Raw genomic sequence first — 14,229 nt, forward strand, 5'->3', positions numbered from 1 at the left:
GTCCAGAATGAGATTTTCACTCTGCAGCGGAGTGTGCGCTGATATGAAACTTCCTGGCAGATTAAAACTGTGTGCCCGACCGAGACTCGAACTCGGGACCTTTGCCTTTCGCGGGCAAGTGCTCTACCAACTGAGCTACCGAAGCACGACTCACGTCCGGTACTCACAGCTTTACTTCTACCAGTACCTCGTCTCCTACCTTCCAAACTTTACAGAAGCTCTCCTGCGAGACATGCAGAACTAGCAGTTTTAATCTGCCAGGAAGTTTCATATCAGCGCACACTCCGCTGCAGAGTGAAAATCTCATTCTGGAAACATCCCCCAGGCTGTGGCTAAGCCATGTCTCCGCAATATCCTTTCTTTCAGGAGTGCTAGTTCTGCATGTCTCGCAGGAGAGCTTCTGTAAAGTTTGGAAGGTAGGAGACGAGGTACTGGTAGAAGTAAAGCTGTGAGTACCGGACGTGAGTCGTGCTTCGGTAGCTCAGTTGGTAGAGCACTTGCCCGCGAAAGGCAAAGGTCCCGAGTTCGAGTCTCGGTCGGGCACACAGTTTTAATCTGCCAGGAAGTTTCACGCTGAAGTCGTTTCTTCAATTTCTGAAGAGTAGCACAATACACTTCAGAGTTGATCGTTTGACCATGGGGAAGGACATGGAACAGAATAACCCCTTCAGCGTCCCAGAAGACTGTAACCATGACTTTACCGGCTGAGGGTATGGCTTTAAACTTTTTCTTGGTAGGGGAGTGGGTGTGGCGCCACTCCATTGATTGCCGTTTTGTTTCAGCTTCGAAGTGATTAACCCATGTTTCATCGCCTGTAACAATCTTTGACAAGAAATTGTCACCCTCAGCCACATGACGAACAAGCAATTCCGCAACGATGGTTCTCCTTTGCTCTTTATGGTGTTCGGTTAGACAACGAGGGACCCAGCAGGAACAAACCTTTGAATATCCCAACTGGTGAACAATTGTGACAGCACTACCAACAGAGATGTCAAGTTGAGCACTGAGTTGTTTGATGGTGATCCGTCGATCATCTTGAGCGAGTGTGTTCGCATGCTCCGCCATTGCAGGAGTCACAGCTGTGCACGGCCGGCCCGCACGCGGGAGATCAGACAGCCTTGCTTGACCTTGCGGCGATGATGACACACGCTTTGCCCAACGACTCACCATGCTTTTGTCCACTGCCAGATCACCTTAGACATTCTGCAAGCGCCTATGAATATCTGAGATGCCCTGGTTTTCCGCCAAAAGAAACTCGATCACTGCCCGTTGTTTGCAACGCACATCCGTTACAGACGCCATTTTAACAGCTCCGTACAGCGCTGCCACCTGTCGGAAGTCAATGAAACTAAACGAGACGAAGCGGGAATGTTTGAAAATACTCCACAAGAAATTTCCGGTTTTTTCAACCAAAATTGGCCGACAAAAAAAAGGGGTTGCATTACTTATTGAACTGCCCTCGTACATCATTACAGTACATAATTTAAATATATTTTTGCCGGCCGGGTGGCCGAGCGGTTCTATGCGCTACAGTCTGGAACCGCGCGACCGCTACGGTCGCAGGGTCGAATCCTGCCTCAGGCATGGATCTGTGTGATGTCCTTAGGTTAGTTAGGTTTAAGTAGTTCTAAGTTCTAGGGGACTGATGACCTTAGAAGTTAAGTCCCATAGTGCTCAGAGCCATTTGAACCATTTTAAATATATTTTTATTTCTTCTTCGATTTAACTGAAGAGATCGGAAATATCAGCTGATATACTATCGTTGTGTAGAATAACAACTTACCAGTACACCTTTGTGAAACTTCCACACTTTTGTAGCTCTAAATTAAATAATGAAAGTATTTGGAACAACTAGTTGTTGCGATAAAGAAGAGAAAACATTTTCAAAAATGACCCAAATTGCTTGAAATAACAAACATAAATGTACGATAAATTCTTGTACATACTTTTCCGTTCACATAATTTTGAATGGTATTCCTTACACAGCATTAGAATGCCTCATTGTAAACAATGTCTGATGTAAGAGTGTAATCTTCGTGTATTTTTTTTCCTTTTCATTTCTTTCAGATATACAACGAAGTTAGTTGGTTTAGTTTCCATTGAAAAGGCTATGTACAGTTGTCCATGAGAAAAGAAAAGATAGGATTTAGTAAGTACAATCCTACTCCATGATGCATTTGTCCATGCAGCCTGTTTACAGTGATCGCAAATGCAATTTTAATAGGCACTGTCTTTCAAATGGCTCAAATGGCTCTGAGAACTATGGGACTGAACTTCTGAGGTCATCAGTCCCCTAGGACTTAGAACTACTTAAACCTAACTAACCTAAGGACATCACACACATCCTGCCCGAGGCAGGATTCGGACGTGCGACCGTAGCGGTCGCGTAGTTCCAGACTGTAGCGCCTAGAACCGCTCGGCCACTCCGGCCGGCACTGTCTTTTTGTCAATTGAAAAGGTAAGCTTGGATAGATGGTGTTACAACAGTTTTCCTGGTGTCAACCAGCTGAGCATTAATTGTAAACAGGGAACCTGTGCAAAGCTTTCGCACTTTTATAGTTTTAAATAATATCATTGTTTGGCATAAGTACTTGAAGACAAATAAAATTGTGTTTTTAATAAGATAAAAATATGTAAAGGGGGTCTCTTATTCGTGGTTAATAGTTTGCCTTCGTAAAATACAGATATGAAGCTAGGCATCCATGACACCCTTTTGTCTATGATAATAAAGTCTTTTTTGTTAAAATTTTCCACAAATAACTATTTCTAGCGCAAAATCGGTAGGCATTGTTAGAAGCCAGTTAAACAACATTCTTAACGATGCCTTTCATTCTGGTACGATTAGCATGTATTGAAAATAAGGTTGTTGATCTGAGAAATAATACATGAGTATGTGAGTGTCTTCATTTCGAAATCAGTTTCAAGCAGCTTTATTTGGGGGGGGGGGGCGATAATTCTCCCACCATCAGGATTCAGACTACCTCCCGCTCGTACGCCACCGTAATACGATGCGTTAGCGATCAAGCGTTATCGGGAGTGACCGGGAAAACAGCGTTCTTGTTAAAACAAGCTCATTTACATGTGAATGGATCTTCGTGAACAACGGAATTGTGCCATGCGCACTCAGTGCCCACAGTTGAGTAGAGAAAACACACACACTCACACACACACAGAGAGAGAGAGAGAGAGAGAGAGAGAGAGAGAGATAGAGAGAGAGTCCTGCAGGTCATTATATTCTCTGCCAGTGAATACATTGTCAGTGTATCGCATTGCTGCTTGGTATGCCGCAAGGAGTACTAAATCAGAACACGTATTATGATTCATTGTTTACGTAAATGTGCCGGGAAATGTGTCATTATATTTGAGCAGGATGAGATAACTTAGGTCGACAATAACGCGCACCGGTAATCTGGGAATTGAGATCAAACAGGATTCAGGTACCTTCGGCCTTCCGTTAGATATAATTGCTCAAACGAGATACAGGGACCTTTGCCCCTCCTCTGCGTTATGTTGCCATATCTCAAGGACTGATAAGTGATAAAAAGCAATATCATATCCAACGCGAAGTCTATGCAGCAACGGCTTGATTTACTTTACGTGTACTCATAGCCTTCAGTCAGAATATAATCATTGTAACGGAGAAATGAAATTGAAATTGTCCTGTCTGACAGTTTGTATCCTTTTTAGGGTTCCGTGCTCAGTCTGTTAAAACCGAAGCCTTATGAGATAACTTTCTTGTCTATCTGTCCGTGAGCCTGTCAGAAACCCTTTTCCTCAGGAATGTGTTGAGGTATCAAGTTGACATTCATGTCAGATACTAAGAGCTTTAGTCCCTTAGTTGTATACAAAACTGAAGCTTTTAAGCCAATGCAGTCAAAGGAAACGGCCTTTTATGGCCACATATTTTGATACTTGCAAAATCACTCATCAAAATGTGTAGGGTACATCCGTTGGCCTACAATCATTCAATTTGGTAAGAAGAAAAGTTTCGCAGTAAGGCAATACAACCAAAAGAAAAAAGTCCGAAAACTGTAAATTCGTAATTGTATCATACTTTTTTCTTTTTTTTTTTTTTTACGCAACTGTCTGTATGTCCGCCGGTCTGTTAAGCCCGCTTTTTATCAGCAACGGATAGACGTATAAAGCTGAAATTTATGTCACATGGTAAGGTCTATGGTCTCTTGGCGGTGTAAAACACTTAAGATTCAAAATCAATTCAATCAAAAGATACGCCCGCTTACGTCACATATTTTGATACTGGCGAAGTCGCTCATCAAAACCCGTAGGGTACTTTCGTTGGCCTGGATGCATTAAATTTGGTAAGAGGGTAGGTTTCATAGTACAAGCAAAGGAAAAAATCCGAAAAGTATTAATTTGTAATTATCTCATACGAAAAAATGTGCGATTAGTTATCTGACTTCAAACTTTCAATTAAAACGTTCTAGAAAATCTCGGAATTCCCAGGACCGATATCTTGTAAGTATCAACGTCGGTAGCAGACAAAACTCGTCCAGATTTTCGATACCCGGGTTGAAGGACTATCTTTATACACAATTAAGACTGTACAGAGCCCTCAGGCCGCAAGTCCTACTCGCAACCAGTCATTTTATTTGTTGTTCACTTTGTTTCTTACATTGTAGCGTGTTACCTATAAGGTAAAAGCAGGGTGTGCATTTCTCACTTTGATTACTGCTACCACAGTCATCATACTTTTAAGTACACCGGAAACTAATGAAACTACATTGTCTACTACATATAACCTAATACAGTACAATTTGTTACCTGTGAGATCTTACCCACTCGTGTAATGTAGGGTGCCTAGGATGCTGCTTTATCGAATAGCTAAACAACAATTCAAGCAATTCACATTAATGGTTGTTATTACAATAATGTAGATTGACAATACTTAACCTGGCGTCTTTACAAAGATGGATCGCAAGCAACTGGCGACATGCAAACAATCAATGTCGTTCAATGTATGCAATTTCCATACTGTTCACAAGTCATGGCTCATCTAGAGCGGCCGAGGCTAGGCGGCGCATCGCTTTTATTCTCTTCTTGTAGATGTCGTTCCTGTTGTGGTGAGGTCCTAGTCAGCGTGCTATTGGCTGATGTCTTACAGCCTTCTCTGCTGTATCGTTCTTGATCTTCGTGGCGGCCCTTGTCGTTACGCCGGAACATTCCTCTCCCCACCCCCAAAAAAAGGCGACCGACTGTCGTCGTGTAGGAGCGCAAGAACGGCGCGGCAGGCAGGAATTGGGACGCAGTGCCGGAAGGCTGCGGCTCCAGGGAACGTCAAGCTTCCGGTCGTACCCCGCCATCCGGCCTTCATTTGGCGGAAACATCCCCCGGGAAACGATCAGAAGGGTACGCGTCCACCTCCAGCTGCCAGGAACCAGATGAAGAAGGCGGCGACTGCTGCAGTGTGGGCGGATCCAGCTCCATCGGTAGGACGAGAGGAGGTGGAGGATGGCTCTGAGCACTATGGGACATAACTTCTGAGAGCATCAGTCCCCTAGAACTTAGAACTACTTAAACCTAACTAACCTAAGGACATCACACTCATCCATGCCCGAGGCAGGATTCGAACCTGCGACCGTAGCGGACGCGCGGTTCCAGACTGTAGCGCCTAGAACCGCTCGGCCACACCGGCCGGCAGGAGGTGGAGGAATCGCAGGCTCCGCCTCCATGGGACCGTCCCACTGCGTCGTGATGACACCCTCTAGCGGCTGCTGTGCTCACGCTGTCCTCGGGATCCGCGAATCTGGGGGAAGAGCGACTGAAAGATCATCGTGCACGTGACAGAGGCGAAGTTCATTTTGCTGTCGGCGCTGCAAGCCATCTGGACCTGATATAAGATACATGCAAACGCCAAGTCGACGGACGATCTCGCCTCGCGCCCACCGTCTGCTGCCGCTGAAAACCCTGTAAAAGACAATATCATGCAGCGCGAAGCGATACTTGCGGCCTTACTTCGGCGCCGCATACTTTGGAGGGTGAAGCAGTGTCCGAAGGCGGCGGCCGTGAAGCAGTTCCGTCGGCGATGGTCCATCTCGTTGGTGCGAACGATAGGAGACGAGAAACAACTGCAATGCTTGATTCCTGGTGTGTGCGGAGCGAAGCTTGGCTATCTGCTGCTTGAAGGTTCTGACAAAACGTTCTGCTTCGCCGTTTGACCGTGGATGGAACGGTGCACTAGTGACATGCCGTATGCCATTGCGTTCACAGAATGTTTCAAATTCATTTGACGTGAACTGAGGGCCGTTGTCTGACACTATGGCTTCAGGTAAACCTTCGAAGCAAAAAAATAGAGGACAACACCTGAATTGTGCTACGTGATGTCGTCGAGTTCAATGGCACAGCAAAAGGAAACTTCCTATAAAAGTCTACCTCAAGCAACCAACGTGTGTCCCAAAACGGTCCCAAAAAGTCTACTGCACACGTTGCCATGGTGATTGCGACTTAGGCCAAGCAGAGAATTTTTGTGGCGCAACGGAAAAATTTTCCCCACATGCGTGACACTGTGACGTCATCTGTTCTATTTGGGCATCCATACCCCGCCAAGTACAGTGTCGACGCGCTAACTGTTTTGTACGAACAATCCCCCAGCGTCCTCGGTGAAGTAACTGCAACACTTCTTATTGCAAAGCTTTGGGGATCAACACACGTGACTGTCTACTGTCATTCTGAACAAGAATCACTCCTTTCTGTACAGCGAGGCTACGCCGACGTGCAAAGTATCGGCACAGTACAGAGTTCTTTACGCTATGCAAGGAACGAGGCCAAGATATGCGAATGTACGTTAGTTCAAAGCGGTTCAAATGGCTCTGAGCACTAGGGGACTTAACATCTGAGGTCATCAGTCCTCTAGAACTTAGAACTACTTAAACCTAACTAACCTAAGGACATCACACACATCCATGCCCGAGGCAGGATTCGAACCTGCGACAGTAGCGGTCGCGCGGTCCCAGACTGAAGCGCCTAGAACCGCTCGGCCACCTCGGCCGGCGAATGTACGTTAGCAAAATGTTCAAATCAGAATCAGCTTCCGCGGCCCGTGCAATTTTTCTGTAGTTCAGCAGAAAAGATTGAAGCAATTCAGAATCCTGAGCATCGATGTGACAACAAGATGCAGCAGAAGCGTCAAAGTCTGTATCAGGGCCATTCGGAAGACGTGAGAGTGCGTCCGCATTTCCATGTTGAGCTGTCGGACAATACACAATCTCGTACTGGTATTGAGACAACAAAAAAGCCCATCTTTACAGTTTTGGGGCAGTTCGTACAGGAACCGGTTTCGGCATATGAGACAATGACTGCAAAGGCTTCTGATCAGTTACTAAGTAGAATTTTCTGCCATACAAACAGTGGTGGAATTTGCTGACACCATACACAATAGCCAAAGCCTCTTTCTCAATTTGGGAATAGCTACACTGAGCTTTGGATAACACTTTTGATGCGAAAGCAATAGCCCTGTCTTTATCATCAATTTTGTGCGAAAGCACTGCAGCGATTCCGTAAGAGGAAGCTCCAACTTACAGTACAACTGGTTTTTCAGGATGAAAGTGGACTAAGCATCGATCACTGAGCAATACACCTTTAAGACTTTGAAAAGCTACTTGGCACTCATCCGTCCAAACAAAGGGGACATTCTTGCAATCGAGTCGCTATTTGGGCAGCATTCGGTATGAACAAAATATATTAGTGCATTTTCCCTAAGACTGACTGAAATTCTGTGACATTGTGAGGAACTAGCAAATTTCGCCGCGGTGGTCGTGCGGTTCTAGGCGCTCCAGTCCGGAGCCGCGCTGCTGCTAGGGTCGCAGGTTCGAATCCTGCCTCGGGAATGGGTGTGTGTGATGTCCTTAGGTTAGTTAGGTTTAAGTAGTTCTAAGTTTAGGGGACTGATGACCTCAGCTGTTAAGTCCCATAGTGCTTAGAGCCATTTGAACCATTTTTAGGCAAATTTCGTATGTCTAACAAATGCGACTGAAGAGGATGCAACCTTGACTGTTTATGACATGACTAAGATACTGCAACTCAGGTTTAAAAAAAAGCACACTTGTCCAGTCTACACTTGAGTCCTGCATCAGATAACACACGAAACAAAACACACAAATTTGCAATATGTTCTTCAGGTGTACGACCTCGTACTACGATATGGTCCAAATAGTTTAAACACCTGGGCACTTGGGCAGTCAGCTGTGCCAAATACCGTTGGAAATGGCGGGTACGGAAGCAGTGCCAAAAAGCGAACGCAAATATTTAAACAAGCCCAAATGAGTGTTCACCACACACTCGGTTTGAGATTCTTCAAATGGTTCAAATGGCTCTGAGCAACATGGGACTTAACATTTGAGGCTATCAGTCCCCTAGAACTTAGAACTACTTAAACCTAACTAACCTAAGGACATCACACACATCCATGCCCGAGGCAGGATTCGAACCTGCGACCGCAGCAGTCACCTGGTTCCGGACTGAAGCTCCTAGAACTGCTCGGCCACCGCGGCCGGCTGAGATTCTTTATCTAGTGGTATTTGAAGATGCACGTCGTGCAAATCAATTTTTGAAAAGTAGCGTTCAGAGCCTAATCTGTTGTGACAGTATGTCACATAAATGGACATTTGGAGAAAGGGAAAGGAAGTTTTTGGTACGAGACGTGTGGATTGTAAATTATTTCAAGACTGTGTACGTTTGCGCGATGTATAACAAATAGCAAAGAACGTAGTTATTTTTATCAAAACACAAATATCGATGTGATTAACAAAACACCGTTTTTGGTTCAAATGGCTCTGAGCGCTATGGGACTTAACTGCTGAGGATAGTGGAATGTAGTCGAATTAAGTCGGGTGATGCTGAGGGAATTAGATTAGGAAATGAGACACTTAAAATAGTAAAGGAGTTTTGCTATTTGGGGAGCAAAATAACCGACGATGGTCGAAGTAGAGAGGATATAAAATGTAGACTGGCAATGGCAAGGAAAGCGTTTATGAAGAAGAAAAATTTGTTAACATCGAGTATAGATTTAAATGTCAGGAAGTCGTTTCTGAAAGTATTTGTATGGAGTGTAGCCACGTATGGAAGTGAAACGTGGACGATAAATAGTTTAGACAAGAAGAGAATAGAAGCTTTCGAATTGTGGTGCTACAGAAGAATGCTGAAGATTAGATGGGTAGATCACATAACTAATGAGGAGGTGCTGAATAGAATTGGGGAGAAGAGAAATTTGTGGCACAACTTCACTAGAAGAAGGGATCGGTTGGTAGGGCATATTCTGAGGCATAAAGGGATCACCAATTTAGTAGGCAGCGTGGGGGGTAAAAATCATAGAGGGAGACCAAGAGATGAATACACTAAGCAGATTCAGAAGGACGTAGGCTGCAGTAGGTACTGGGAGATGAAGAAGCTTGCACAGGATAGAGTAGCATGGAGAGCTGCATCAAACCAGTCTCAGGACTGAAGACCACAACAACAACAACAACATTCAGGGCAATGTGTTGTCAGTGTCTGCATTCCACACACAAGACAGTGTAGCTGGCTTGCTAAATGAATTTTTCTAAAGGTTTAGGCAAAGCTAACAATTTTGTTGTACATGTTACCATGAAAGACAATGCTCAACCGAAATTTTGCCAGGCCAGAACTGTTTCCATTGCATTACGGGACAAAGTCGCTGCAGGACTTAAAGAATTGCAAGATAGCGGCGCTATTGCGCCCGGACAAGCAAGTCAGTGTGCTACTCCACTGGTTTTGCTCCCCAAAACTGTATTTGACACTTATCCGTTGCCACGCCCAGAGGATCTCATGGACAGTATCACGGTATAAGTGTATATTTTTTATTTTTATAATTACGTATTTTATGATTTAGGTTGGGGTGGCTTTAAATATTGTGGGCTAGCATGCGACTTTTAATTAACTTATATCGCGATAACACTCGTAAGGACATCGGCTGCCCCGAAGTACGTACGATATAATATTTTTTAAACACAGAGCGCGACTCACCGCCTTCTAATAAATAGTTTGCGTGAGCGCTGCTATTTAGAAAAGAAAGTATGCGTATTCTTACGCAAACTGTAATTATTAATATGAGTCTAATGGGCTACTGGTTATTTATGTACCAAATTACACAAAGATTAACTGAGATATTGCGGAATGTAATGCTTTTCAATATTTCCTTTTCATTATTTGCAAGGCAAAACTGGAGAGAATCTCGTCTGCCGTTAGGCGGCCAAAATGAAACATACTGAACTCACTCAGTATTCTAAATATTAATAAACCAAATCTATTTTCACTATTTTTAACTTTGAAATTAATGAAAGATCAAAATTGAGAAGTCTCTCGCATTTACATTTAACATTATGACATGATATTTTAATTAAATAATACAGTCAGCGTAATGGCCGACTAAATCCTGCTAAGGGAGATGAGCTCCCTGTACGGCGAAGTTCTGTAAAAACTTTGTTAATTATAATTAATGGTTACAATCATGAGAGGTGACAACTAAGTCAATAATACACACTTTCTAATGACAATTTCTGTTATATTTTTCAAAATTCAGATAAAACTTATGTCGGGAGGACGACGGTTCAATCCCGTCTCCGGCCATCCTGATTTAGGTTTTCCGTGATTTCCCTAAATCGCTTCAGGCAAATGCCGGGATGGTTCCTTTGAAAGGGCACGGCCGATTTCCTTCCCCATCCTTCCCTCACCCGAGCTTGCGCTCCGTCTCTAATGACCTCGTTGTCGATGGGACGTTAAACACTAATATCCTCCTCCTCAGATAAAACTTAGATTAATTATAAGACAGCACTACCATAGAGGCCTACCGCTAGACGAAACGAAACAGGAGAGCTGGTTCAATCAAAGCATTGTCTCTGATCTTCATGACCTATGCTACACAGAGATTATACAAAGCCGGCCAGAGTGGCCGAGCGGTTCTAGGCGCTACAGTCTGGAACCGCGCGACCGCTACGGTCGCAGGTTCGAATCCTGCCTCGGGCATGGATGTGTGTGATGTCCTTAGGTTAGTTAGGTTTAAGTAGTTCTAAGTTCTAGGGGACTGATGACCTCAGAAGTTAAGTCCCATAGTGCTCAGAGCCATTTGAACCATCACAAGCACATTTCAATTTGCATTTCCTTGTCATGACCTGCAAATCTGTTACTCACTCGCGATAAGTTTCTGACCGTTTTTTACAATTAAAGAATTAATACCTAGCTGCTACCACATTCACTTGTTGATCATAAGTTATTTAGCGAATCTACAACCTGTTCATAAGGAAGTTTACTCTAAGTGGTGTTAGGAAATAACTTCTGAGTTAAATGGAACACTGCACTTCCTACTGTGTATAAGAAATAAGGTAGTTTCACAGTACCTGGTACGTTGTGAGCAACTATGTCAGCATCGTCAGTTTCATCTAATTCAATTTGAGAATCTGTAGATTCTTCCAAAATCTGTCAGCAAGTGACTGTCGATACATTTTCAATCACAGTTGTATCTAACACTGGTCTAAATGCCACTGAACAGGAAACAATAAAGAACCAAAGGGAAATGAATCATTTTTGAGACCATTGTTTCTGTCAACCCAGAGAAATATAATGTCCATGTGTTCTAAGCTCACATAATGCTATTATTTTCGGAGTTAGACGACCGTTGTGGGAAAAAATGGCTCTAAGCACTATGGAACTTAACATCTGAGGTCATCAGTCCCCTAGACTTAGAACTACTTAAACCTAACTAACCTAAGGACATCACACACATCCATGCCCGCGGCAGGATTCGAACCTGCGACCGTAGCAGCAGCGCAGTTCCGGACTGAACCACCTAGAACCGCTCGGCCACAGCGGCCGGCCCGTTGTGGGAAGTCGCATCTACTATCAAGGAGGAGGCGAGGAGGGGGGAGACTTTATGACCACCTCGTTTAAACATAAATTTTCCGATTAAGCTTGAACGAAAAACGTAAAACAATCATAGAATCTGGAAGAAGACTTCATTAAAGACAATAACTATTTTTTACAAAACTTTAAAAAAAGCAGTACCTGAGTAGATATCAGTATATTCAAAAGGTGGGCATAAAGTACACCTCCCGCCCCCTTGGTACTGCGAGGGTTAACATGAACCACCTCCCGTTCCGTTGCCCACTTCTTTAGTTGTTTGTCCTCCTAGTCTATCTTACGCCTGACAACTGCTTGCCTTGGAGCGCCCCTTGTATCCCTTACATTGAAATATGTTCGCTTTATTTAATGTAATTTCCGTTTTATCATTCAGTGTCAGACCTGCACGCCCACGAACGTGTCATTACCGCTCGACCTCCTGAACGTCGTTGTAAGACACAGGATGCAATAACTCCTCTCCCTCCCCGCACATGTACAATTCAGTGCATTGCCTAGCTATGTGACCATATTGGTGACAAGTAAAACACAATATGGCCACAGACTCTGTACACGGTACTGTGTGCCCCAGCAAATTACAGTGGGAAACACCGTATGGGTTGCAAACACTGCTCTCTGGTATTGGCATGAATTTGTGACACGTCAGCCGCTTCTAATGGCTCCACTACTGTGATCTTTAAGTATGACAGTCTCGCCTTGACCCCATCTCCTCTGAACATGAAAGTAGAAACAAACAGTTTATTAATTGGCCCCGCTGTGTGATGACACTGCGAGCTGTGGCCGCGATGTCGTGCTGCGTGGAGTTCGAGTCTCCTGACATCAATTACAGTGGCGCAGGGTGAATGGCCACCACTGTGCAGGGTTGGTTTGTGGCGGTGGGCCGTGGTGAGGATGCAGACTGTTGGTAGCTCATGAAAAAGTATGAGAAACCCAAACAGTTTATTGAGATTCACGCTACTGCACTTGTAGGAATGCAACATGGCGACCATGGCCCCTTTAGTAAATAGTGTGGATGACCCTCGTCGCAAGGCTGCGGCCAGCTGTCTGCTGGAAGGCTGGCCGCGACGTCAACGCCCATGAATGGAGACGCCCAGGAACGCACTCAGTGGCGCACGCGCCAGTTAGTAACAGTGTGGCCGCTTGCTAGAATAAGTGCCAGGAGCACAGCAGCCTGCTGAATTTCTTGCGGGGGGGGGGGATCGCTGCTGCGAGTGGCACCAGGATCTACGAGGGCAGTTCAATAAGTAATGCAACACATTTTTTTTCTGAAACAGGGGTTGTTTTATTCAGCATTGAAATACACCAGGTTATTCCCCAATCTTTTAGCTACACGACACTATTTTTCAACGTAATCTCCATTCAATGCTACGGCCTTACGCCACCTTGAAATGAGGGCCTGTATGCCTGCACGGTACCATTCCACTGGTCGATGTCGGAGCCAACGTCGTACTGCATCAATAACTTCTTCATCATCCGCGTAGTGCCTCCCACGGATTGCGTCCTTCATTGGACCAAACATATGGAAATCCGACGGTGCGAGATCGGGGCTGTAGGGTGCATGAGGAAGAACAGTCCACTGAAGTTTTGTGAGCTCCTCTCGGGTGCGAAGACTTGTGTGAGTTCTTGCGTTGTCATGAAGAAGGAGAAGTTCGTTCAGATTTTTGTGCCTACGAACACGCTGAAGTCGTTTCTTCAATTTCTGAAGAGTAGCACAATACACTTCAGAGTTGATCGTTTGACCATGGGGAAGGACATCGAACAGAATAACCCCTTCAGCGTCCCAGAAGACTGTAACCATGACTTTACCGGCTGAGGGTATGGCTTTAAACTTTTTCTTGGTAGGGGAGTGGGTGTGGCGCCACTCCATTGATTGCCGTTTTGTTTCAGGTTCGAAGTGATGAACCCATGTTTCATCGCCTGTAACAATCTTTGACAAGAAATTGTCACCCTCAGCCACATGACGAGCAAGCAAATCCGCACAGATGGTTCTGCTTTGCTCTTTATGGTGGTCGGTTAGACAACGAGGGACCCAGCGGGAACAAACCTTTGAATATCCCAACTGGTGAACAATTGTGACAGCACTACCAACAGAGATGTCAAGTTGAGCACTGAGTTGTTTGATGGTGATCTGTCGATCATCTCGAACGAGTGTGTTCGCACGCTCCGCCATTGCAGGAGTCACAGCTGTGCACGGCCGGCCTGCACGCGGGAGATCAGACAGTCTTGCTTGACCTTGCGGTGATGATGACACACGCTTTGCCCAACGACTCACCGTGCTTTTGTCCACTGCCAGATCACCGTAGACATTCTGCAAGCGCCTATGAATATCTGAAATGCCCTGGTTTT

At 44.9% G+C, this 14,229-nt stretch overlaps 1 protein-coding gene across 1 annotated transcript in view; it reads right to left on the reverse strand.

Moving 5' to 3' along the window:
- LOC126484748 (probable cytochrome P450 6a14) overlaps window positions 1-14,229 on the reverse strand; it is a 112,149-nt gene that overhangs the window by 77,446 nt on the left and 20,474 nt on the right. The gene's annotated exons all lie outside the window — the stretch shown is intronic.

Source organism: Schistocerca serialis, chromosome 6 (assembly GCF_023864345.2).
Source record: "Schistocerca serialis cubense isolate TAMUIC-IGC-003099 chromosome 6, iqSchSeri2.2, whole genome shotgun sequence".
In the NCBI taxonomy this organism is placed as follows: Eukaryota; Metazoa; Arthropoda; class Insecta; order Orthoptera; family Acrididae; genus Schistocerca; species Schistocerca serialis.